This window comes from Gracilinanus agilis, chromosome 5 (genome assembly GCF_016433145.1).
Source record: "Gracilinanus agilis isolate LMUSP501 chromosome 5, AgileGrace, whole genome shotgun sequence".
In the NCBI taxonomy this organism is placed as follows: Eukaryota; Metazoa; Chordata; class Mammalia; order Didelphimorphia; family Didelphidae; genus Gracilinanus; species Gracilinanus agilis.
The window spans coordinates 71637237-71664901 of NC_058134.1; the positions used below are offsets into that span (position 1 = coordinate 71637237).

The 27665-nt window shown below is 38.1% G+C and overlaps 1 long non-coding RNA gene across 2 annotated transcripts in view; it reads left to right on the top strand.

Moving 5' to 3' along the window:
- The window catches only part of LOC123250365, a 162512-nt gene extending 134947 nt beyond the window's left edge, over positions 1-27565 (top strand). For both annotated transcript variants that reach the window (XR_006506398.1, XR_006506399.1), the window contains 3 exons: positions 7598-7652; positions 15161-15252; positions 27508-27565. This is a non-coding gene — a long non-coding RNA (uncharacterized LOC123250365). The remainder of the gene's footprint in view (positions 1-7597; positions 7653-15160; positions 15253-27507) is intronic.
- Positions 27566-27665: the final 100 nt, after the last annotated feature.

Here is a 27665-nt window from a genome sequence, read left to right on the forward strand (position 1 = left end):
ATTTCTTGTGACAGTTTTGACTGCATTTAACTCTGCTGCTCACTTAATTTCTTCATCACAGAGAAACTAAGAGGGTTAAAAGAAAGTAATTCCAATAAAGTCCCATCACATCAAACTTCAAGGGAATCGCCGGATTTTTTTTCCTCTGCGCTGGAATTTCATCATAATGCATATTGCTCAGAAATGTACGGGAGGCTTAATAATAATTGAAAGGAAACATTGTTTATTCAGGTTGTGATCAGTTCTGCCAAAACACAGTCATTTTCCAGAACAAGGGTACAAGAGTGGGAGTGATGCTGAATTATTTTGTCATATCTCATAATTTTCTGCCAGAATCAACTGCTTTCATTTTTCCATCCTAAACATGACCTCCCCCTCCCCCCACCTCCACCCCAAACCATTGGAAAAAGAAGAAAAGAAGACAAGAAACATTCCTTATCAGGCCTGACCTTGAAATGTGCTTTCCATCTGAGCTGGTCGGGATCCTAATGTCTTTACTCATAGACCTCATTTCTTCTTCAGGCTGACATGTTACGTTCGTAATCATAATCGTTATGGAGGCGACTCACAATATTGAGTGCCTGGCACATAGTAGGCAGGGAGTAAATGATTGTTGAATCAAATTCTCCATCAAAACAAGTGGACTGCTGCTGCCACTGGATGTAATCACTGATTTCACCTCCTTTTCTTGAGGTGTCATCTGTTTTAGAGCTAGAGAGCACCTAAAAAATCATTTCATTTGATTTTACATTTGAGGAAACCGAAGCGAGTGACCCAAACTGGTACTTCTAACAACTGGTAAGAAAAGCCAGAATGAGTATAAGTAGTATAGTAGATAGAGTAACAGTCCTAGACTCCTAGAGTCCTTGAGTAACTTCTAAGTTGTGTGACCCTGGGCAAGTCACATAACCCACACTGCCTAGCCCTCGGCGCGCCACTTTCTTATAAGAACCAGTATTAAGACAGAAGGTAAGGGTTTTTTAAAAAGGAAAAATAAAATCCAGAACCCAGGCATCTGACTCCAAATCCATGGACCATTCCACAACATCAGGAGGGTTAGGTTTCATTCGATTTCACAAACACGTTCCTTATATACAGTAAGTGCTGTCCCTCATGGGCTCATAGACTAGTAGGTAGCTATGACTGATATGATTCTACAGTGTGTACTAATCCATTATAAGTATTATCAGAGAAATGTAAGCAAAGTGTTGTGCCCAGTTTGTGGGTGGCAAGGGAAAAGAATTGGGGAAAACTCTTTGGAGGAGAAGAAACTTGAACTTTCAAGGGTGGGGAAGGAAATTCAAGGTTTAAGAAAGATTGTAAGTAAAAGCTCCAAAGTTGGAGATGATGGGACATGTATGGGCAAGGTAAACGGTCCATTCCATTTGGACCGGCATGTAGAGTCTATGGACAGTTATGCATGTAATCAGGTTGGAGCTAACCTAGAAGATCCCCAGTGGCTAGCAGAGGAATTTTAATTTGTTGATTGATTGATTTTTGTTTGCTTGTTTTTAAACTATTTTTTCCAATTATATGTGATTCGTTGAATGTTGAAAGGTTTTGTATAAGGACTTGACACAATGAAATCTGTGTAAAAGGAAAGTAAGTCTGAAAACTTTGTGAAGGCTGGTTTAAAGAGGAGGAAAAAGTAGAAATAGGAATATCTATTGGAAGGCTATTATAACAGTCTACAAGATTGGGAGCAAGGATCTCTACCAGGATGGTGGCAGTGGAGAAATGCAGAATAGGGGACAGATGTTAGAGATGTTGAAGATATTTAAAAAATAGTAATGTTATTAGAAAATCATCAAGCCCTATCCCCACCTTTAGTAAACATTTCTCTCTTTTTTTTTTTTTAAATCCATATCATCCTATCTTAGAATCAATAGTTTGTATTGGTTCCAAAGCAGAAGAGCAGTAAAGGCTATTTATGGGGGTTAAGTGACTTGCCCAGGATCACAGAGCTAGGAAGTGTCTGAGGACACATTTGAACCCAGGACTGCCCATCCCTAGGCCAGGCTCTCTATCCACTGAGCCACCTAGCCCCCCTCAAACATTTATTTCTTGACAAGTTTCAAGAGATGTAAACTATGCTCCATTCCTGTCTTATCCTCTCCTCTCCTATCTCCAAATGTATTTTATTGATGCCAAACCTCCATGTTCCTCCTTTCCTTTAAGACCCACTTTAGATACTGCCTTCATTAAGACTTCCTTAATCTCTTCCATCACCAACCCCAAATCTTCCTATCACAGAGTGATTTCTACCTCCTCAGATTTTTCATGATATTTTACCAACAAAGTTCTTGGCATTTATCACATTCACCTTTGTTTCATGGTTATATGTGTCCCATCTCTCCACTCTTCCATCCTTTCCTATTAAAATTGTAAACCTCCTGAATGTAGAATTTGTTTTTCATCTACATTTTCAGTCTTTAAGCATGAGATACAGAAGTTACTTGGCAAATATTTGTTGAATTTAATTGAATTATGAAGCGATGGTGGGAAAAGATTAAAAGGTGACTCCAAGGTTTCAAATCTGGGAGATGGAGTGAATGAGAGTGCCTTTGGCAGAAAGGGTGATCAGAAGGAAGAGGAGATTGAGGAAAACATGGTGATGCTGATTTGAGAGGTATTATATTTAGGTGCTAATGAAACAACTCTATAGAGATGACCTGTGGACAACTAGAGACATCAGTTTGGAGAGGAGGTTATAGACTAGAGAGAAACCTGCATGAAAGTGAGAATTAATAGTCTGAGAGTAAATGAATCAGATTCCAAGGGAAGAGAGCAAAGTTCAGACTCTTAGGAAATTGCTGTTTTAAGAGGTTGGAAAGAGTTAAATGGGAGAATCAGGAGACATATGTCTGGGGCCAATAGGTAGAGATTGACTAGAAGGGAAAAGGCACTTAACAGTGTCAAATGTTGTAGTAATATGAAGGAGGATAAAGACTGAGGAAAAGGCCCTTGGACTTGGTGATTAGGAAATTATAAATTAGCTTTAGAGATATCGGTTTTAATAGAATGGTGGAGAAAGGAAACAGATTCTGGAGATATGAATGGGGAGTCAGGAAGTAGAGTTATTAGTTGGAGACAACTTTTTCTAGAGTTTAGAAGTTAAAAAGAGAAAGAAATAAGATTGAGGCTATCCTAGTGTATTTGCAAGCAATTTTACTAGACAAATATTTATTTAACATTTATGTGCCAAGTCCAGAAGCAGGCACAAGAGATATAAACAAATAAATAAAATAGTCTCTGCCATGAAGAAACTTAAGTTTAATTCAGAGGATACAAGGCATATTCAAATAAGGTGAAACAAAGTAAATAAATAATATAAAAATCATTTTAAAGAAGATGAATACTGATTCATTGGGGGAGTTGGGGAAGATCAGGAAGAGGTGGGATGGGGGGCTCCAGAAGGGAGAAACATATGAGTTGTGCTTTTAAGGAAACTTGGGATTCTATGATGATATGACAAGGGAGCACATAGCAGAAATGAGGGCCACTTCTGCAAAGTCCAGGGAATAAGAAATGGAGTGATATGCTTAGAAAACAGCTAACTGGTCAATTTGTCTATCATGGAAAATGTATGAAAGGAATCAGCACAAAATTGGAAAGGTAGGAGGGAACGAGAATGTTTAAGGATTGAAATAGCAAGCTGAGTATTATTATTTTTATCCAAAGAGGCAATAGGAAGTCTGAAAACTTTTGATTAGAAGGATGAAATGGAAGAGTGGGTCAATTAGTCAACCAGCATTTTTTGATGCCTACCATGTGCCAGGCACTGTTAATCATGAGTAATACTAATAAAGGAAGTAGAGAAGCTCCTCTTATGGGGAGGTAAAAATGTAAGCAACTATGTACAGACAGGGTTTATCTATATAGATTCACACATCAGTGCCTGGCACATAGTAGGTACTATGTAAATATTGGGAGAGAGACAGAGATAATGAGAATGAATAATTGGAGGTGTTGTGCTGAGAAGTTTTAAGGAATAAAGGAAAGTAGTTGAGGGTTCTCATGTTGATGGCCCTTTCTTATTGAAGTAGAAGGTTGGGGATAAGTCTTGTGGGTTAAGAGTTTGGAACAGCCCACTGTGTATAAATGAGAGAGACAATGAGAGTAGAGCTGAAGGAATGCCAAGTTGAAACAAAGAGCCAGCTGATAATAATGTTCCAAATTAATAGTAAAAAAGAATTACACAAACTCCATTCAAGACATGTTGAATATTAAGAATAACAATAACTGGCATTTATTTAGCACTTTAGATTAGCCAAGTGCTTTACAAATATATTGTTTTATCTCATAACTCTACAGGGTGGATGCTATTATTATCTTCCTTTTACAGACTAGAAAACTGAGACAAAGAGAGGTTAAGGGACTTGTCCAGGGTCGCACAGTTAGGAAGGGTCTGAGACTAAATTTGAACTCAGGAAGTTGAGACTTCTTGACTCCAGGCTTGGTGCTCCATCCACAGCACCACCTAGCTGCCTCTATACACTTTAAATTTAAAGTAGATAATCAACTCCTTCAGCATATCTCTGCTCCAGGTCTGGTCTAGCTAGGTTAGCTAGGTTAGCAGAGTGGGCCAGTAAAAAGCCAACTGGCTGCAGAGTCAGGAAACAGAGAATAGCCCTCTATCTGCCATGGCTTGAACAAAGCGTTTCTGCCTCTCTGGTCCTCATGTCTTCCTCTGTAAAATCATGGTGTTTTTCCTGGATCGCTTTCTCAAAGCCCTTCCAACTCTTACTGTCTGTGATTCTATTAGGGGTCTTCACCTTCTCAGTGTGTTATAGAATCAACACTATATTTGTTCTTTAAATGAACTGGAGTTTAAAAAAATGGGGCAATTCAAAGGACAAGTGTAATATGAAACACCTTCTGTCGCAGATTAACATTTTTTGGACTTGTAGTAGTCTCTGTCTTTTCTTTTCCCCACAATTTCACTCATATGTTGCCCATAAATCTTGACTTTTAAGTGTTCTTTTTGGCTGCCTATTAGGTAAAAATGCTTCATTTAATGATATTAGTTAAAAGCCTGGGAACAGTTTTGCTTCTGCTTCTCCCCCATCCTCCCAGCAGTCTTTGTGATTTTGGGGAGAGAGCCTAGGGATTGCTTTTAAATGCCTGTGAAGATGGTTAGGCTTAGGTTGCTGCATTGTCGACTTGGCCAGAAACTTGGGTTGTCCTTTGGCCTCGGCTTTGAAGTGGTAATATTATAAATCTCCCAATCACTGTGATCCAGTCTGTTTTAGTATTCATGTGCCTAATTTCTCCTTGTAATCTGATTACTGGTTTGAGCTGTTGCAGCTTGCAGCCCGCTGCTATGCATTTACTGTACTCCCCAGGACGCTAGTGCCTGACAGTGCCGGTCCTGGGCTATGAAAGATCTCAACATCATTTCGCTTAGACGGGCCTAGGGCTGTGGCTGCTTAAGAATTAGCTGCCATAGAGGAGTTGCTATTAGTTGAAGTCTTTGTTTGTGCAACCATGTTCAGAAACCCTTGGATTCCCAGCTATATGGAAGCTATTGAGTACTCTGAAGAACAAGGTAAGCGGCGAGAGATTCTACAGCAAGCCATTACTCATTTCTTTCAATAATTGCCTGAATGCTCTGTTTCTCTATCTCTTAGCAGGGAAGGGCACTTTCTCCTAACAATGCTAGTTATTAGAATCCAGTAAGCTATGTCATCTTATATTTCTCTCAAAGGATACTTAGGAAAAAAAATCTTAAGTTCTCTAATTAGTTTATTTTTAGGAATGCATTAAATTTAAAGCATGGTGGGGCAGGGGGAGTGTGAGAGGGATGAATATTTTTAGGATTTTTTCTTTCTACCACCAAAAGCTTTCAGCAAGGGCGGTTGCAGACCCCTGAATAAATGAAACTTCTCATCAAGTTGAGGACCATTTGGGTAGTGGACACTATCATCAACCCAATTGCTCTTGACTAAATTACCTCCCATGTCTGCTCGGTTTGTTTTGATTAAATCATCATTCCATGAGACAGTTTGGAGCAGAGTATTTGCCTTTTTCAAAAGTGGCTTCTTTTTCAGTTTACAGGAGAGTATGTGCTTTCAATTTAACTACTGAAATAGTACCAAAATACTCAGTTCCCCACATGAACGAAAATGAAATGTGTCGATGCTCTTGACATCGCTTGGCTTTCAGATATCACATATCAAAAATGGCCCTTAGCAGAACTTTAGCGTTTGGAAATCTCCTTCCAGTGGTGCATTATACGGTCCTGGGTCACATTTTGTGTTGGGAGTCTCAGTCGATGTGTACATGGCACAGACAAAACAGCTAAACAATATCCTGAACCAGCCATAGCCCAAATATTACTGAGTGTCGGTTACATACAAAGCAAAAGAAGAGAAGGAGGAAAGCTTAGAACTCTTCAACGAAGCTCTGATTTTCCAATGTTGTATCCCTCTCCAGTTGACAAGTTTACAAACACCAGACTTAAGTATGTATTTTGATGGACAGTGAAGTGTCAACATTCACTCCATCTCGTACCTCTTTTTCCCTTCAGGCCTCTTGCCCTCAGATCTTAGGTAGTGAAAGCTCTTCTCCGGGGGGGATAAAGTTTCTGTAAGTGGTTTACTTGTGGTTTTCTGGGTGGACAAATGATCCCTGTGCCAAAAGCTGTAAAATAGGTTACATACCATTAGAATGGTTATAAATTTTACCCATGCCTGGTTTTTATTAACCAATTCATTCTATATATGTTTCTCTTGTGCACAATTGTTACCAGCTGCTTTTACATAATGTGTATCTGGTCTTCAAAACAAGTAGTTGGTTAATAGGATAAACTTTTATGGTTAAGATTTTGTTTAAAAAGGAAAACAAATAAAAATGTCTTCTTGCAAAAGAAACTGTGGCAGAGATCATGGGAACAGGATTTCCCAGCATATAAGGATCTTCAGAGTTCCTGAACTATTTTGGCTGAAGTTTACTCCATCATTTCCTCCTATTTTCCTAAGTGTAGGTTGGCATTAATTTAAAGCTGCATTATAATGTCCATTGTTCATATTGCTCCATTTTCTTGCCTTTAAATATAGAAGTTGGACTAAAACTTCTGTAAAGGCTTAAGTAACTTGCCAGTGCACTGGTGAGAAATACTGGCTAGTTCTAGAACAAATGTCAAGTTGTCTTGTCTTGAAACTGCAGCAATAGTAAATGTTTGGATAAAATGAGTTTCTGTCAAAGCTATCATTTTCTATCTATGACTCTCTTGAGTGTTTGTGTTTTGACTCTATTTGAAAGACTTGGTGAGGGTGTGGTGTTTTTGTTTACAGAATGTAGCTGTTAAGCCTCAGTTTCTTAATCTGTAAAATGAGGACAATAATACCTTTAATGCCTAGATTACTAGGCTGAATGTGATGACAGTGCTTTGTGCACTGGAAATTCTGTAAATATGGGTTTTTATTACTTATTCACCATAGAAATATCTTCTTTAGACACTGAACAGCTCGATGTATTCAGATAAGGAAGCCGTCTTGTTTTTTAATTGTTGTTCCATAATGAATTGGCTAAATCCATCTGTTTTCATTTCACCTCCTTTTGCCATGTCAGTAACATCTTCTTTTACCCCCCTCAGATTTCAAGGAAAATTCAAACCTTTTCCAGCTACCACATCAAAGAAGAATATCAAGGTAAATTATCATAACATTTTAAAGGATCTCAAATTATTTGACATTAAGCTTCATAAAAGCCTTTGAAATATGGTAGACAAATCTTTGACAATATAAGCTTTGAGGACACGGCAGTGCTTCCTGGCTTGGGAGAGGAGCTATTTATTTTTCCTATGCTCCAGAGTCCCATATCTGTAAAAAATAGGAGTAGACCTTGCCCACCCCAGGGGAATTTAAAATCTCTCCTCAAGTACTCTGAGTTCTTCAATTATAATTGCAGCTCTAAGATGATTTTTTTAAATGATGTTCCTGCCAAGTAAGATAGCTAAGTCAGGAAATGCTTCCTTTTGGGCTGTCCCTTCCTTGGTTGTCTGGTCAGCCTCAGGACTCTTGTTTTGAAGTTGTAGAATCAGTCATCCCACCATATAATTAGTTACATATCACTAGAGAGAATGATCATAGAGTGCTTTCATCCCAAAGTGATCACAAAACTAAAGCATTAGTAGATTTTTTTAAAAACATGGAGGGTGCCCTTAAGTAGGTTTCTTTTTATTTTTAAAGCCTTCCATCTTAGAATCAAAACTAATATTGGTTCTAAGTCAGAATAACCGTACGGGCTAGGCAGCTGGGGCTAAATGACTTGCCCAGGATCACACAGCTAGGAAGTGTCCAAGACTAGATTTCAACCTACCCGTGTCCAGGTCTGGCTCTCTATCCACTGAACCTCTTAAGTAGTAGATCTGCCTCTTAAGTAGATTTCTATTGCTCTCTCTGTTTGGGGATGTTGCTGGCAAAATTCTCTGCCCTATTTCTCAAGTAAGCATGAATTGAGACAAAGTCATACAATTCTACACTCTGGACTTAGCCAGGATTAAAACAAAGAGGAGGGGCCCAACATTCATTTCCACAGGGCTAAATATAGTTATAATTGTGGCAGAAACAGAGTGAAATTCCTATTGATGTTGCAAGGGTGAATGATTGATGCCCCATGCCCACTCCTAGTACAAAAGAAGTAAGACTAAAACAAACTAACATACCAGAACTACTGAAGCTTATATAGTTCAGCAGGAGCTCAAGAATTTCAAATTAAGATCTTGCCGCCTCTGTAGAAAATACTTTGTCAAATTCTGCAGGTAAGACAGCACCACTTAGTCCAGTGGATACTCTTGTAGTTTACCAGGTCATAGAACCTGAACCCAAACCAAATCTCTGGACAGAGCAAGTTACCTCTAGGAGATATGACTCGTGACAGCTAACCACAAATGAAAATAATGAGAGAAAAGAAAACACAGATGAGCATGAAGCAGATTCTATAGTCCTGCTCTTCAAGAAAAGGAAGAGATGAAGAGATAAAGAGACAAATTATTTTTCAAAACTCATTATTTGTGAATTCATCCGTATATAAGAAGATTGCTATTTTCTTTTTATGGTATTGAGTGTAAAGTGGATTGGAGAAAAAAGAATTTTGCACCCCAAGGACAAAGTTAACTAGAAAATATATTTCAATTCTTTTTAGAGAAGGCAGAGAGAGAGAGAGACAGAGAGAGACAGAGAGAGACAGAGAGAGACAGAGAGAGACAGAGAGAGAGACAGAGAGAGAGAGAGAGATGCTCTATCTTTTTCTCTCTAGCCCCCTTAAATAGACAAGATCCAAGACAGGAGAGATCAGATTGTAGGCAACTTAATGCACTACATGCATGGTTAATATTTCTTAGAATCATAATAATGACCCCCTAGCCTTCAAATCAGGATAAAAGAATATTTTTGCTGCTAGCACTTGGATCAAATTGCCCTGTATTGCTTCTGCTGAGCATGTAAGTAGGTTAATGGGACGTGTATTTTTAAAAAATTCCTCATCACTGAAGCAGACATAATTTCTTCCTTGGTTAGAGAAAGAGATAGAAGGTTGAGATGATAAAGTACAAAAAAGTCATACAGAGTTACTAAGTATTTCAAATGACCTAAGTAAGGTTTTATTGATTCCTCTTTTGTTGTTTGGATTTTTTTTTAATCAAGAAGACAATTTCATTTTGAGAGGAGAATTAGTCATCCTCTCTCTTTTTTCAGCTTTAGTTTTCTCAGACAAATGCCTCTTCCTACCACATATAGATATTCAGATCTTTCCTAAAACAATAATCCTTTACTTAACCCTGCTGTGATTGTTTTAAGCTATTATTCTCTGTTTTCTCTCTGTCTCTTTCCTCTCCTTTTGTTTTTCTGTTTCTTGCCTTTCTCTGTATGTCTGTATGTCCATCCCTCAAAGAGTCACCTTTGCTTCCTCTACTTCCTCAAAATTTCTTAGCCCCCTGAAATCTCTCCCTCCTCACCATTCTTTGAAACTACTGTCTGAAATGTTAATGGAGATCACTAAATTGCTAAATGTGCTGGTCTTTCTTTGCACTGACCTTTCTACAGCTTTTTAACACTGTTCATTTCTCTTAGACAATATCTTTTCCTTTGGCTTCTGAAACACTGTTCATTCCTCTGTGTCTCCTGTGCTGGATCATCTATTTTCTAGTCCCTACAGAATGTTCCCTATCCCCTTCTTAGGGCTCTGTCCTTAGCCCCCACATCTCTTTATCTCCACTCCCTTTCTCTTTATGATCTCATCTATTCCCATCGATAAAGTGATTTGATTATTTCTCTACATTTGATTCCCTAATGGATATATACATACATATATATGTATAGCTAATCCTAATATCTCATAAATTCTTGTTCCCTATGTCCAACTGCCTGCTGGACATCTTTGCTTAGACCAGTATCTCAAACTGAACATGTCCCCTCACTTAAACCTGTCCTTCCTCATTTCTTTATCTTTTGAGGGTAGTACCATTCTCCCAGTCACCTGGGATCATAACTTCAGATTCAGACTTGATTCTTTCCTCCACCCACTCATCTACTCTCTCCCCAACCTACCCTGGGTTCAATTAGTTGCCAGTTTGGGTTTTTTTTTAAACCCTTGCCTTCTGTCTTCCAATCAGTATGTATATTGGTTCCAAGGCAGAAGAGCGATAAGGGCTGGGCAATGGGGGTTAAGTGGCTCGCCCAGGATCACGTAGCTAGGAAATGTTTGAGATCAGATTTGAACTCAGGACCTCCTATCTCCAGGCTAGACTCTTAATCCACAGAGCCATCCAACTTCTGCTCCCTCATTGTCAAATCTTATGAATTCTAGCTCTATAGCATCATTTGTATTTGCCTCCTCTCTAGTTATATAACTCTCACCCTAGTTCAGGTCCTTGTTACCTCTTGCCCAAACTTACTCTCAGTTGAACTCTCTACCAACAAGTTTTCCCTTCTCTAATCTATTTTCTGCTCAGCTAAATTCATCTTCCTATGGCAGAGGTTTTGCTATGCTACTCCTCTCCTTAGGAAACTTCATTTTTTCTCTGCTGATTCCAAGATGAAATATAAACTCCTTAGCCTAGAATGAAATAAAACCTGTTTGATATCCCACCCCTCCCACCTTCCTCTTTTTCCCCTCCTTGCATTTCATACTCTCTGTTTTCCAACCAAACTTGACTAATTGCTTTCTCCCAAGTGAATATACCATTTCATGCCTCTGCATTTGTTATCAAAACCCTCTCATGCCTGAAATGCACACTATTTTCATTTCTCCCCTTCAAAACCCTCATCTTCTCTTAGGATTAAGACCATGAAGCCCCTTCCTCTCTTCAGGGTCCTGGTTCCGTCTGCCAGCACAGACATTCCCAGAGTCCTTTCCTTGTCACTCCCTACCTGTATCATACTTAAAAACTGGCGTTTGAGTTGAATTAAAGGCAGGGCTGGTTTTGCGTATCTTTCTACAGGTGGAAATGAAGCAATGAAGTCAAAGATCCAGGGAAACATCTAACTATCCACATTGCCTAGATGTAGTGATTTGACTAATAAATCCTTGTTGCTTTGTTGAAGTTGATGATTTTTTTTTAATACTTGCCTTTGGCTACTATCTAACTGGCAGTGTGAAATGATAACACTGAAAAAGTTTAAGTGTTTAGATTGAAGTTACAACGTATTACATTGAAGATGAAGAGACCTTTTATAAATCCATCTCCTCTAGAGTCAGAAGATGTGGGTTTGAATTCCCATTTGGCTGCTTATTGGGTCAGGGGTTTTGCCACTTCCCCCTTTGCACTTCAGCTTCCTTTTCTGCAAACGAATGAGTTCAGTTTAGATGATCTCCAAGTGGTCTTTCCAGCTCTAAATGTCGGAGCCTTCGTCTTGGGTTCACGTTTATTTCTGTTTTACCTTCTATGGATCAATGCCCCCCATTTGGCTCCAGGGCTGATAAACGATATACTTTAGGAATATGACTCGTAAAGAGTATTGATATGCTTTCCAGGGAATAAATGTACTTCAAATGGTGAGCAGTCAGAATGGTGATGGAGTGGACCAGTAAATAACTGCCATGAAAAGATTCACCAGATTCTCCAATTAGGAGACAAGGTGCCTCTTACCTCCGGTGATCCTTTAAATGAGCAGAGAAGGGAGAGAGTGAGATGGGGATGTGCAGACATTCATTTTAGAAAATAGCCTTTCTGGGTAAGCAGCCGGCACGCCATGAGATGAGTACATGTACATCATGAAGATGAATGATGTGGAAAGCACAGTGCTTTAGGGATGGAAGAATTTCATTTTAATACAGAAAACATTTCCAGACAGGTTCTTAATAGTCCATAATGTCAAATAGAAAGCTTCTCTCTGGTTACTTTCTGTTGCTTATCTCAACTCTAGGCTCTATATGTGTGATAAATGAAAATATTGCTACAATGTCCCTAGTCCCACCAATTAAATACATTTCATCATTTTTTCTTTTAAAAAAAAAAACAAAACCTTTTATTCTGTCAGGCAAAAGAACCTCTGAAAAAGGATGCCTTTGTTTTCCTTCTTTTCTTTATACTGGTGAGGAGTCAGTGCCAAGAAAGCTTCTCATTTCCTTTTTCAGGAATCTTTGACTTCAAGCATTATTCCTTCCTTCATAAAGCACAATAATTAATAAATAATTCATTCTCAGTGTTAGTAATTAACTACATTTATATGACAATTCAAAAAATCATTATTTCCATGAGTTTTTCCTTTTCTACAGGAAAGGTCTGAGAGTTTTTGTTTTTTTTTTAATTTAAGAATCAGATTTTTAGTATCCTAGAACAATGGGCTCAGGGAAGAAAAAATGCCGTGAATTGAACTCAAATCGAAATGATGACAACTAAGTACTATATAAGAATCCCTGCAGGCTGCATGTTGACTTAGAAAAGAGCATATTAATATTATCCACATTCTTTTTTATTTTTATTTTATTAAATAGTTCCCAATTACATTTTAATCTGACTCAGGCAGCACTTAATGCTGTAGGGGCCCTCATGTTTGATACCTCTGCTGTAGATAATCTCTTTGCCTAATTATTTTGAAATACAGAGACATCCTTTTGATTTACAAATGAAATCGGGATTATTATTATATGGGAATAAATCTTACCCAGATGCAATTTTTAAAGTATGACCGAAATTTCTTGACCTTTAAGGAGAGTCCTGCATCAGTCTGATTCAAGACCCATAAAGTAGAACATAGAGAATTTTACATGAAAATGTTTTCAGTTTCACATCCTTCTCGTACTCAGAAATCTTTAGTGCCCCCTTCTTGTCTCTCAGATAATGTTTGACATATATTTTTTATTTTAATTAAATCCTTTCTTTCTAAACAACTGTCTCCAAATGGCTCCAGTCTGTCCACCTTTATTTCATTATATATCTTTTTGGATATCTACAATTCCAACTAAAGCTAGGTCTCTTCCATTTCCTTAAATTTCAACACTATCTTCCAGCTATCCTGTATTCTGGATGTAGAATTTAAGTTAATGTCCAACACTCCAAGAATTATATTTTACAGAGGTTATTAATAATCACTTGAAGTAGAAGGAATAAAAAGGAAATAGAAGTAAAAAAAAAAACCTAATTATCTTACAAAATTGAAACCACGGGAGCAAGTTCTCCTGCCTCCTGTCTCACCTAACCTCCACAGCTTGTTATCACTGAAAGAGAGAGTGAGAGATGGGGCTATACCAAACTTATATCCTCCCTATGTCAGCATGTAATGTGAGAAGGAACACAGGATGCTGGGAATTGTAGTTTTTAGGGTAACCAATTCTAATTACACAATCCCCCCTGTGATTCCCGTAGGAACTGAGCATATAGAAATCTCCCAGATTTACATGCCTAGTTTCCCCATGGAATCAGTACACATAACCAACTTATATCTCTAAAGATCTTTAACTAGAGGTACATACAACAAAGCACTTTCTAAGGGGAAATTATAATAATTTGGGATGAGAGAAATAAAAAAATGAATGATTGCTAGGCTCATTGACAAAAAAACAATTAGGGGGCAGTCCCCTTTGGCATAAGAGTTTACATACACAATAAATGCATTCAGCCCCCCACAGTTCAATTTTACTGCATCCCAAAGTTCATTCTGGATCTTTCAGTGCAGTGTGTGGTTTCTGCAGGCATCTCCATGGCGCCTTCTCCAAACAGTTCATTTTCTTGATTCAGGGAAGTAACAAGTTTCTTATCCTAAAATTACTCTTGAACAAGAAAAATTTTTATAAAACTAGAATTTTATGACAATAATACAATAGGAAATGTACTACATCTTATAGTAGAAATCCCATTAGATATTGAATCTTAAGAACTAGGATACTGGCTTTTTCTGTGACTTTGGCCAGTACCTTTACCTCCCTGGGCCTTAGTTGAATTAAATGACCTTTGAGGTTCCTTCAGTCTCTAGATTTGTGATCCTTTGAATATATTCCCTCTTTATTTCCATGTCTTAGTTTCCTTTAGAGCTCATCTTAAGAACCACCTTCCTCTGGAAACCTTTCCTTACCCCCTTAGTTATTAGAGCTCTCTATCTCTTCTTATTTTCTCCATTGGCTTATATCTTTAAAGGTAATATATCCCTAACCATCCCAAACCTAACAAAATGGTGCCTCCAACCCAGGGATTTTTTTTTATTTGGTTTTTTTTCCCAGGTCTGGCCCAGTATGACAGTAAAAGTATGGCCAGGTATGGCCTCCCACATAGTAAATGTTTAATAAATGCTTTCTGAATAAAAAGAGAAAAATTTTGTATGCTTAAGTACTAGGGACCAAATACAATCATGGGATTACATTAGTCTATTCTTTTTATTTCATATTCTTAATTCACTCTTTCCCACCCCTCACCCACCCCTTCTATCTGGTTATAATGCTAGGCTCTAGAAAAGCTGATCTTATTCTTGTAAGGCTTAGTTATCAAGAAGCCCAACTTACTCATTTCCTATATGAGGAAACTGAAGCCCATAGAAATTAAGGAACTTGCCTGTGGCTAAATAGCATCATAGAGGGAGATCTAGCATTAGAACCTGTTTTTTGTCTCTTGATACCTTACTTAATATTTGTTGATACTTGCCAAACATGATTTTTGACATTTTGTCACAAATATCTTGTTTTGAAATTTTTCTACAACTTTTATTGACTGAATAATTTTTAGTTTTCAGAGAGAATTTTCACTTGAAGAAAACAAACAACCTGTCAACAATAGAAGGGATATCGATGCTGATTTCATAACTGTACTTCCCAAAGGTAAGCTCCCTCTAAATTATTTATCAGTTTCCGATTCATGTATGTAGTAAGAAAAACATCAACCCAGATTTACTTTAGAAGAAAATCTCTTGATATTTTTCATAACATTGAGAAAAAAATTCTCATCCAGATGGAGATGTAATGAGTTTTCCCACACCAGCCATCTAAATTCTAGTAATGTGTCCATTCAAATACAACAAATTTTCATTATCTTTCAATGATTTTGTTTGTTTGTTTAGCTAGGAAAAGAATGATGGAGGAAGGGAGATAAACTCCATTAACAAAGATTTTTCTCAGTAAAAGAGGCCCAGGATTTCTTCCACAAATATGCCTCACAATGATAATGTAGGTAACTCTCATTTCCCAAACTGTGTTGAGTTTCATTTATCTAGAAGTGTTCTTGGTTAAGCCATTCACAGATTTTTGGCCACCAATTACATTTTTTTTTTTTGGTCTCAGTATCCTATAAAACTGCTAAAAATACTAAATGGTCCAGCACAGCCCCATTGTCCTTCCATAATGGCAGGTAGGGTCAGGTAGAAGTGAACAAAAATAAGAGAGACACAGGACCAAGAAGATTTTTACTAATATTAATTTCACTATTGGTCACCATAATGTGTGATATTTATCCGCACATTCCTAGATGAACAGAACCATCTACGTAGTGATATTCTTGTTACCAATTATACTAAAAGCAAAAAAGAAGTGGTAGCTTTATAGAAGAATGGGGACTTATAATTTCTTTTCAAAGAGGTGGAAGAAAAAACTTGCAAATTGAAAATGACTCTAGAGGAAACAAGAGCTTCATTTTATGGGACCCTTGATCATCACACCTTGCGGCCATCATGATATTTATGATCATGATAATCATTAACAAAGACCACCATGAAGAAAATATAGTTTGCCAACATTTGTTATAGAAGATGTAAATAAATGCTATGGATAAATTAACCAGCTTGTCCAAACTAAGGTTCACAGGATCATAAATTTAGAGCTGAAGAGATGCTAGAAGGCATACTATTGTCTTCTTGCTCATAATATTGTCTAAATTGCTCAAGATCACACAGAGTACTAAGTGACTGAGTCAGGATTTAAGTATGTTTCCTAAGATGTATGGATTCTAATACTTCTTTAAAATCTGTATCCTATAAACATATAGCCTCATACATAGAAGCTACTGTATATGTGGGGTTGTGGGGGGTGCCCAAGGAAGGACAGTAAAAGTATTAGTAAAAAATATATTTTTGAATCAAGAAAGGAAAGACACCAACAGCTGATAAAAACTATTCAGAAAGTCTATCTGTTTAGGGGGAATATTTTCTTAAAAAAGAGATTGAGAAAGCACTGGGCTTTGTACACACTGATATATCATAAAAAATGAATTTGATCATATTTTGACAAATTGAGTAGTTACCAACATAACCATCATTTCAGAATCAGCTATGTGTAGTCATACCATGACCTGATTAGAGTAAAGATCAAAATCAATACCAAATTAGAAAGAAGAAGGGAAGAAGATACCGTATGCTACTGTAGCAGGTACTAACATTAACTGTTGTAGTAAGCAGTCAAGTACAGAAAAATGGGAAAATGAACACAAGGGAGATCACTGACTCTTTTACTTTTTTTTAAAGAAATTTCATGAATAAAAGTAGTTGTCATAAGGAGGCCAAAAGAGCCTAAAAAGCTGGCTTAGCCAGCAAACACTCAACATTCTTGCCAAACTGAGTGATACTACAGACTAAATCTTCGATGAGAGGTAACCTGACATTGAGACTTAATTATGGATTTATCCTCCCTCAGTGGTTCACCAAAGTCCTGTAGAGTTCTTTGGACAGAATCCAGGTAGAAATGATTCCTTTTCACTGGAGAGGTGCTTCAAAAACCTCCCTAAAGAGAGAAATGAGCCTAAACAGTTAAAAATCTTTTTTTGTTAGAATTTCTGTAATTGATCCTCTGTGACACTCATGAACACATCTTGCTTAATAACTCAATTGATTTGAATACTCAATGAATTATTGAAAAAAGCAGTCTCTATAGTCATCTGCCATAGTCTTGTGGAAATTTGAAATAATAATGGGAGATGCTGTTTCTAAGGAAAACTTTCAAAGTTGTTTTTTGATTAGGTCAAATGCTTTCTTGGAATCAGTAAAAATTGGGGGACTTTTTCTATTATCCAGGGCCTCTCAGTCATTTCTGTGAACATAAAAGTAAAAAGTATGATTGACTATGGAAAGTTGCCTGTGAAAACCTACCATTCACTTGTTATGTTTTTAGTATGGAGAAGATTATCTAAAAAAAACCAAAAACCTTAAATTCTGTCTTAGAATCAGTATGAAGTATCAATTCTAAAACAGAAGAGTGGGATGAGTTAGGCAGTTGGGGTTGAGTGACCTCCTCCAGGATCGCACAGCTAGGAAATATCTGAAGCCCAGACTCCTAACATTTAGCTATCCCCTCTGATTATCTTAAAAAACTTAAGATCTTTCCTATAGAAGGATGATTAAGTTTCCTATTTCTTCCTCCCCACTGCCCACCCACCCCCCAAATAGAATTAAGTGGAAGTGATAGACAGCCCTGAATCCATAGGATTGTCTGAGCAGAGGCAGGGTAATGAACCATCAGAGATCATAGGATCAAGGATTTTGAGCTTGAAGAGACATTAGAGATTTTTCTCATCCAAACCTTTCATTTTCCAGATGAGGAAATTGAGGCATTCTCTGAGGAAATTGGTATTGATTTTGACCTTTAATCAGGTCATGGTATGATTACACATAGCTGATTCTGAAATGACGGTTATGTTATTAACTACTTAATTTGTCAATTAAAATTGAGGAAATTGAGGAAATTGAAGTCATGTCATTTGTAGTGATAGTGCTGGGATTGAAACCCAGATCATCTAGTTCCAAATCTGGATCTCTTTTCATTGCATCTAGACAACACAACCTCCTGAGGTGGTAGGGGAAGGTGACAAGATGGTCTAGGTCCATGCTGGTGAACCTATGGCATGTGTACCAGAGGGGGCTGCTCTCCTCCAACCTCCACCTTGCCTGAGAACATTTTTCACATCACCCACTCCTCTGCCCAGCATCCCAAAGGGAGCTCTTCTTCCCTCCCCTGTCTGGGGTAAGGTGGGGGGCTCACATGTGGCATGAGGGTTGTAGTACTGGTCTGGGAAGTACCTTTAAAAAAAAAACACGATTCAGTGACTCTGAGAAATGATAAAACCTACAGTCCAAACTCCAAATCTAGCAATGGATAAAGTACTGACCTTGAAGTCTTCTAACATGGATTCGTCTATGCCCAGTCCTTGTCTCTTGTTATCTGTATGTCCTTGAGCAAATCACTTCATTTCCATGGATTCCAATGTCCTCATCTTTAGAATGAGGGGCTTGTGCTAATTGTCCTGTCAATTCTTTTCCAGCTCAGAATCTTCTGCTTTTCAGTCCTTGCCATTGTAGAAAGCAATTGCCATAGTCACCTTCCATGATCTTTTGTATAATTTCAAAATGGTAACAAGAGATACTATTCCTTCCCTTCCACTGATTAAGTGGCTTCTTTCATTTTAAAGCTGACAATAAATAAGTTCACTCATTTTTTTCAAAACAACTTTTTTTTTTAATTCTCTGTTTAAAAACCGAAGTTCTCAGCTGGCTACATTATTTCCACATCAAAAAATAATATTAAGATAGAAATACATCTGCCAGCTGGATGTTTTATATATATTGTTGGTGGTACCACTTAAACTTGTACTCAGGTTAAGTAAATGGAATACAATTACAGGCTCTTAAAATGAATCACTTTTATAAGGAATAAAATTGGTGATCAGAAAATTGAGTGATCTTAGTATACAATAATTTTCAAAGGTTCCATTGTATTCGTGTTTGGAAGGTTAAATTCAACAGTCTACTTAGAGAAATCCTTTTAGATTAAATCCCAAGAAATTATGACAGTATTTCTTATACCTGGGTAGAAATGCTTTAGAGACAACACATTTTCCCCCAAATCTACCAAAGATTGAATTTTGAACAAGTACCAATTTTATGTATTTTTGTCATAAAATATGTCATGTGGTTAAATTTTCTTTTAAAAGCAGAGTACAAAATATTTCTGGGATTAGGACCCCTTTGAATATTCTGCCTGGGAAAGTCAGGTGATGAATTCTAGAAAAACTGAAGAAATAGAATGAGCACTCTATTTTCAGATGAGCCAGAAGGATCCACTAGCGAGGAACCAGGGTGGCAAAGGGCCTTGAGATCATGTTATTTCAGAATCAATTGGCAGGAAGTAGGCAACAAATGGAGAGTGAGGAGGATGCAGAATGAGAATATAAGATCTCTCTGCAAGTATCTGAATGACTGCGATGTGGAAAAGGGTTTAGACTTGTTCTGCTTAGCCTCAGAGGGGAGCTATAGGAGCAAAAGTTGTAGGGGCAGATTTAGGCTGAAGGCAAGAAGTAAATCCCTAACAGTTCGCTTTCTTATTGCTTTAGAAAATGGTGGGTTTTCTTCTCATGGGAACTCTTCAAGCCAAGGCTAGGTGAATACCTGGGGGTTGTTGTCAAAGGGATGAGGAGCCTGGAACAGGTGGGCTGGGTAACTCCTATATTCTGGGATTCTGACAGGCAAAGAGAAAACACCTCCATCTCAAGTCCTTTTCTAATCCTACCAATTGCTACTCTCTCTAATTTCTGAAATTACAGTATATCACTCTTAACATACTTTGCATTTGCTTTTCTGTGTAAGTTATATCCCCATGACAACTAGGTTAGACAGTGGAAACGGTGCTTTGCTTGGAGTCAGGAAGATCTGAGTTCTAATCTATAGCTAAGACACACACTTTCTGTGTAACCCAGCCCGTCACTTAACCTCTGTCTGCCTCCATTCCCTCTATTGTAAAGTGGGGAAAATAAAAGTACCTGCCTTCCCGGTATTGTGAGGAGTAAATGTTTGTGAAGTGTTTATTTAGCACCATGGCCAGCACATCCTAAACATGTTCCCCTTCCCCACCCAGCAGCATGTCCTTAATCAATAAGCATTTATAGAGGCAGCTGGAGAGTCAAACCTGGAGTCAGGAGGATTTGGGTTCAAATATGGCCTCAGTCACTTCCTAGCTATATGATCCTGGGCAAGTCACTAGCCCTTACCACTCTTCTGATTTAGAGTTGACACTAAGAAAGACAGAAGGAAAGAGTTTAAAAAAAATTAAATCAATAAACATTTATTAAGCACCTAGTGTTGTGCCAGGCTGCCAGGCAGAAGTGTAGAGAGCTGACCTTGGAGACAGGTCTTAACCTCTAACTCATACTGACTGGGTGACCCTGGGCAAGTCCCCTAAATTCTCTGCTTTCCTGGCAGCTCTTGGAAGCCCAGAGCAGCAGCCTAAGGGGTGGGAGGGTTTTCCCTGAGTTCCCTATGCCAGTGAAAATGACAGGTCTGGCTAGACCCCATACCTCTGCCCCAAATGACCTAAAGGTTCTTAAAGTAATGTTTTATTCCAGGAACCATCATTTTTTTCTTATTTTCCTTCCTTGGCCTGACATGCAACAATTATTTAATAAGTCTTTTTGTTGAAATCAAAGATGAATATTGGGAAATTAAAAAGAACCAGCTTGACTCTAATGAAGAAATATGAGATCTTTCATAGCTTTTTCAGGACATTACATACATAGTGGCAGATTTTTTTTCAATGTATTGATCACTTTTTTTTCTTTTTAAACCTTCACTTTCTATCTTAGAATATTCTAAGGCAGGGGAGTTATAAAGTCTTAGATGACTAGAGTTACATGACTTGTCCAAGATCATCCAGCTAGAAAGCGTTTGAGGCCAGATTTGAATGAACCCAGGACCTCCCGTCTCTAGTCCTGGCTCTCAATCCACTGAGCCAACTACTTGCCCCCTCTTTTTTAAATTCTTGGACTGGCATCAATAAAAATCTATTTGTAAGGGGTAGCTGGGTGGCTCGGTAGAGCACCAGGTCTGGAGATGGGAAGTCCTGGATTTAAATTTGGTCTCAGACACTTCCTAGCTATGTGACCCCTAGGGAAGTCATTTAACCCCCCTTGCCTAGCCCTTACCACTCTTCTGCCTTGGAACTGACTTAGTATCAGATCTCTAAGACAGAAGGTAAGATTTTTTTTTCTTAGCTTTTTGTGAATTTTTAAAAAAGTTGAATTGAATGGAGCTGATTTCTCTAATTTTCATTGCTGAAACTCCTATCAAGATCAATCTTTGGTCTTCATCTGGGGGGCATCTTTTTGCTTTTGGAGTCTCCAGTGCATTTCAAAACATTTCAGAACCCTTTGAAGATGGAGGCTTCTCTGCCTTTTAAGTAGAATCTTAGCTAGCAAATTTGAATGTGACTTGACTCTAATTTTTGTCTTTAACCACTTAAATATGTTTTTATGAAGATCCTGCCACTGAATAGTATAGAAAAGTAGCTGAGGAAGCCAAATGTTATTTCAGATTTAAATTTTAAAAGTTCCCAGTTTTCACTATCACTATTCCTGGAGACTTCTTTATAAATCAAACCCAAACAATAAAGAATTTATAGCCAAAAGGCCACTCCTTGGCAGAACTGCAGATGGTTGCCATAATTGGATCACAGCTATGTTTTTATTATTTAAAAAGGAAGTAAATGAAGGGGCCAAGCCAGTTTCCAAAACCAGGAATAGTGTGTTGTTTTTTTGTTTTGTTTTTTTTTCCTGCTGCCTGCTTTTAACTTCTCAACATTTTTTCTACAAACCTGATCAGCAAGGCTCAAGAGGTAAACCCAGTGATGTCCATGAGGTCTTGTATAACATTAGGGCCAGGAAGAGGAAGAAATGAGCTCCTGCCATAAATCTGAATTAAATTCCATCCTCATAAAACTGAAACCTTTCCCCTCTGGGTGACTCCATATAGGCTTATTGCATTACATGTTTGTTTTATTAATTTTCTATTTAAATTGCAGTCTGCAGTGAGGGAGGCTGAGGCAAACTGAAGCCAAGATGCAGGAGTCTGTTAAATTATTGCTTCTTTTCTATCTCTCCCACAATCCTCTTCCCCTTTTGTTCTTGCTTCTACAGGTGGACCTTGGTTTAAGCAAACTTAAGATATGCAAATAAACTTATTTTTGGCAAGAAGTATTATTATTATTATTATTATTATTTGGTTACAGGAAAATTTTTTGTCTAACAAACTCAACAATAGAGCCCCTTTAAAATGTACACTTAACTATACTTAAAATGTGGCTCAGCTTAGGGTTCAAATTCTCTGATAATATAACTAATAATATTTGTTGTTCAGTTGTTTTAGTCATGTCCGACTCTTCTTGACCCCATTTGGAGTTTTCTTGGCAGATACTGGAGTAGTTTGCTATTTCTTTCTTCAGCTCAAGGAAACTGAGGCAAATAGGATTAAGTGATTTGTCCAGGATCTCTTAGCCTAGTAGGTTTCTGAAACTGAATTGGACCTCCAGTCTTCTTGAATCCAGGCCCAGGGCTCCATCCAGTGTGTCAACTGGCTGCCACTGTATGTTTGTTAATTATCACTACGGCAGTAGTAGTATTCCCATTTATATAGCTCTTCAAAGTATTTTAAGCCCAGTTCAAGTTGTAGAGTGGATTTAGGAGTGTTTCAAGGTTTACACCACAAAGGATTAGAGCCAAGATTGAAACCCAAGTGTCCTGTGCTTTTTTTTTTTTTTTAATACTCTTACCTTCTGTCTTAGAATCAATATTTAGAATCAATACAAGGCAGAAGAGTGGTAAGGGCCAGGCAATGAGGGCTAAGTGACTTGTATGGGGTCACATAGCTAGGAAGTGTCTGAGGTCAGATTTGAACCCAAGATCTTCCATCTCTGAGCCTGACTCCCAAACCACTGAGCCACCTGTCTGCCCCCTTCCTATTATCCAATGCTGTCCAGGGGAACTTTGAGGATAATGGAAGGGTTAGTCAAATTAAGCAATTTAAGAAGAGGTAATTTATAGAAGATTGAATTCTTTTGGAGAATGCAGGAAATGGGTAGTTTAAAAATTGGAGAGCAAGAAGTGACTACCCTGGTTTAGCAGCCTCTTCATTATTCCATAACAACTATTTTCTCTTGAAAATGTCTTCATCTGTGAATGGATGGTAGAATTCTCAGTCACAGAATGCTAGAGTTGTAAGGGACTTTAGAAACCATTCAATCCATCCTCTTCATTTTACCCACGATGCTCCTGAACTCATAGGATAGGGCTGAGTACAGCAAAGGGAGGAGGGGAAAGTGGTCCTTGTGAAACCTTTGGAGAACGTTGCTCCATGACTGGATATCATGGGGCTTATTTGTAAGAGCAAATTCTAAGGAGACCGAAGATCCCTCGAGCTTCAGGGTTCTAGATGAGTGTCTTCACTGAGGTCATTATCAGAACAGTTGATTCCCTGGCCACGAGAGACCTCTAAGTTGTCTAAGGAGTTGCAAACCAACTGAGGTCAGAAATAGAGCAGGTCAAGTTGCCATTGTTCGTGAGCAGTAGGCTAGGGGGCATGAGTAGCCCCTGAATTCCAGCCTGGGACAGATGGGAGATTGAGTTGTAAATTAATAATAATAAAAAAAAGTTACTCTCACCATGTCCTGCCTTAGATTTAAAGCAATGTCATTAAAGTCATATGGTTTTGATATTTTGACCATTTAAATAATTGTTTGTTTTCAAATTATCAGCCATTAAAATTTTCACCAGCCATTACCCTACATGCAGTAGCCTAAAGTCCCATTCCCTATGGGAAAACACCACAATGCTAAATTGTGCCCTTTTCTCTTAATTGGGAACATAAACAGTATATTTATAAGAAAGTACTCCTTCCCTCTAGCTACTCCACTTCTTAGAAGGTAAATGAAAAATGATATTTTTAGCCAACCATCTATAAAAGAATGACTAGTTCAATCAGTCTTAGGTATCTACTTTTTTTAAATGAGTCTTGTATACACTCTGTATACAGTCAAGAAGCTTCATATGGGGGTGTGTATGGTGGGGGGTGAGGGGGTTAACTCTTGGGGGGGTGCTTATTTCTAAATAACTACTTAAAATAAATAGAAAAATCTATAAAATCTCTCCTGGGAATTTATTCCTTCAAGATTTATAATTTTGCCAGGATTCTTTCTTTTTTCTCTTCTTCTCCCTCCTTAATTCCTTGTCAAGTCTTTTGTACTTAACATCAGAGACTTCTGAGGAAACTTTCCACACTTAAGATGCCTTAGATGGGTTTGTGTTTAAAAGCCATGTATGAACATCACTCCACTGAATTTGGCAATTTCCTTGGTAATGTAGACAACAGTTTGGAAGCACCATTGAATTAGCATAGCATCAGCATCTGAGTTACTATTGTTGAGTAATGACATGCCCACATTACCAGCTGGATAATTACGAAGTCCTCTGGAAGCTGTGATCCCAGCAAGATGAGGTTAGAGCTTGCTTATCAAGGCCCAAAGGTGATTCCGGGGGTGTAGTCCAGTTTTACATTCAGGAGGAGGTAGCAGTGAGGGCTCAGTAGAGACCACTGGCATGGAGATGGCCAGGAGTAAAACAAGGATGGAAAGCTAATAGGGCTATTAGATTGTGAAGGGCCCTGAATAAAAGACAAAAAAAATTTTTTTTTTAATTCTTAAGATAATTAGCCCAAGTAGAGGAAATTAAATTAATTTAAAGTTAATATTTCTTCCTTGTGATGCTACATCTAGTGCTTGATATTCATACTACCATGTATGAGTACTTTCTAAAGAAGCAGCAAGTTTTATTGAGCATTCAATTTATGGTGAAAAAATTTGGGTTTGCCTCTGGTTCTGCCGCTTACCACCTCTGTGACCCTGGTCAGGTCTCTGTAGCTGCTGGTCTTCTCCATGCCATGGAGCCTCTGTCCAAGCTCTCATTTCCACATCTTCCCCATTGCGAAATCAGACTCTGCTCCTGGAATAATTTCAGCCCTTTTTAGACAAGCTTCAACTTCATCTTACTGGCATCCAGATGTCCAAAGTAGTTCCTGGTCATCTCTACACTATGTCTCTATGTCTAACCTACTTTTGCTTTCCAGCTCTTCTCTTTCTCTTTTTTCCTTTCTAAAACCCAGATTTTCTGCCCTAATTACAATTCTAAGACAGAAGGGCAAGGACTAGGCAAACAGGGTTAAGTGACTTGCCCCCAGGTCACACAGCTAAAGAAGTATCTGAAGCCAGATATGAATCCAGGACTTCTCTCTAGACTGGCTCTCTATCTACTGAAGCACCTAGCTTCCCCCCAGCTCTTCTTTATCTATGTATTGTCTTCCCCCACCCACTTAGAGTACTGTAAGCATCTCCAGGGAAGCAACTGTCTTGCTTGCTTGTAGTAGAGTGACTGGTAACTAGTAAGTGCCCTATCTGTCTTTCTATCTATTTATTTATTTTTCCATTCTACTTGTCCATCCATTCCATCTATGCATTCTATCTTCCTATCTATCTATTCTATTTATCCATTCTATCTATCCATTCTTTTTACCCATCCATTCCATATATCCATTCAATCCATCCTATCTTTCTATTCATCCATTCTATCTACCTCTCTAATTCTCATTCTGTCTCTGCTCCTATTCTATCTGTCCATTGTATGTCTATCTCGATATCAATCTATGTCAAATGATTCCCCTCCAAACATTCTATTCTAGCCAAATTGCACTATTTTGTCTACCTATCATCTTTTTATATTATATCCTATCTTTAGACCCCAACTTAAATAATAATACTTCTTCCACGAAGTCCTCACTGAACCCTCCCCACTAGTGGAAATGATTTTTCTCTGAAAACCCCACATGACATTTTATGTTGTATCTTTCTAATGTACTCGTCAGGTAATATTGGTATGCATCTATTTTTCCTCTATTATGCTGTAAACACCATGATGCCAAGAACTATGTCTTATCTAAGCTTTAATGTATTCCAATGCTGAAAATGGTATTCTGCACACAGTAGGCATTTATACATTGATCGATTGAATAAGTGAATGAATGAATGCCAAAGGGATAGTCAATAAACATTTACTAATACCTACAATGTGCCAGGCACTGTGCTGAGCACCAGAGATAGGAAACAAAACAGTCTTTCCTCAAGGAATTTACAATATAATGTATAATTCCCATCTTCACAGTGGGAAGACAGGACACCAAAGGAAGCTAAAAGATGGGGGAGTTGGGGATTGGAGTTGGTGGAGTTATGGGAAAGGACCTGATATGGGAGTATAGCCTGGTATTGGTATAAAGTCAGAAAAGTCCCAAAGTAACTTATGAGAAAGAAAACTGGCCACATTCAGAGGAAGAACTGTGGGAGGAGAAAAACAGAAGAAAAACAACTGCTTAAACACATGGGCTGATGGGGATATTACTGGAGAGGTAGACACTAAATGATAACTCTAGTCCAACTATCAATAATATGGAATTAGGTCTTGATCAATGATATATGTAAAACCCAGTGGAATTGTGCGTCAGCTAAGGGGAGTTGGGGTGGGGGGGTTGGGGTGGAGAGGGAAAGAACATTAAATATGTAACTGTGGGAAAATATTCAAAATAAAAACTTAAAAAATTAAATTAAATTAAATTAAATCACTCTGAAAAAAAAAAAGAAAGAAAAGTCCCAAAGTAGTGTGGCGAGATGAAAAAACAAGGACACTTCCTTCAGGGGAGGTTTTGGAGTTCCTGGCTCCACCCTCCAGTCAGAGGGGCAAAGGGCAGTGATGGAATGGAGATTCAATGCTGAGACTGGATAATAATTTCTGAATAGCTGATAATCACTGCATATCTATCGCTCTTTCTTGGATATGCTGATTAAAAAGCTGTGTCACTGATTATAGTGAGGGCTACCTATCATCCTTTCCACCTGGGGAGGCTGAAGTTGATTAATGGTCAACCTTAGGAGTTCTGAGCTACAATAGGTCTAAAGTCTATTAGACCCAAAAGTCTATTAGACCCAAGTCCAGGACCAAAATGGTGAGTCCTTGGGAGCAGGCAACCACTAGACTGCCCAAAATAAGAGCTGTAGCCGCCCAGGCCAGAAATGGAGCAGGTCAGAGCTTCCATGCACATGAGGTGCAATTTCTCTGCTGTACTTGCAGCCCAGTTGAGAAAGGGAGAATCAGTTCCCCTCCCCAAAAGATTAAATCTCTTAATATATATATATATATATATATAATGTAGTTTTTTTCTCTGACTTCAATACATATCCTACAATTTGTAAAGGCTAAAGATTAATCTTAGTTGTATTTTCTGATTTTAGTTGCAGATTTAAGAAAACTCTTTGAGCCAAAGAAAAACGAAGTTTTAGAAATGAAAAGGTAAGTTGATTGGGGAGTTACAATGAGGAGAGAGAATAGTTGGGCACAGGGTTTACTTCTTGCTTGGTGTATGTCATTCATGCTTTTTTTGGGGGGGGGC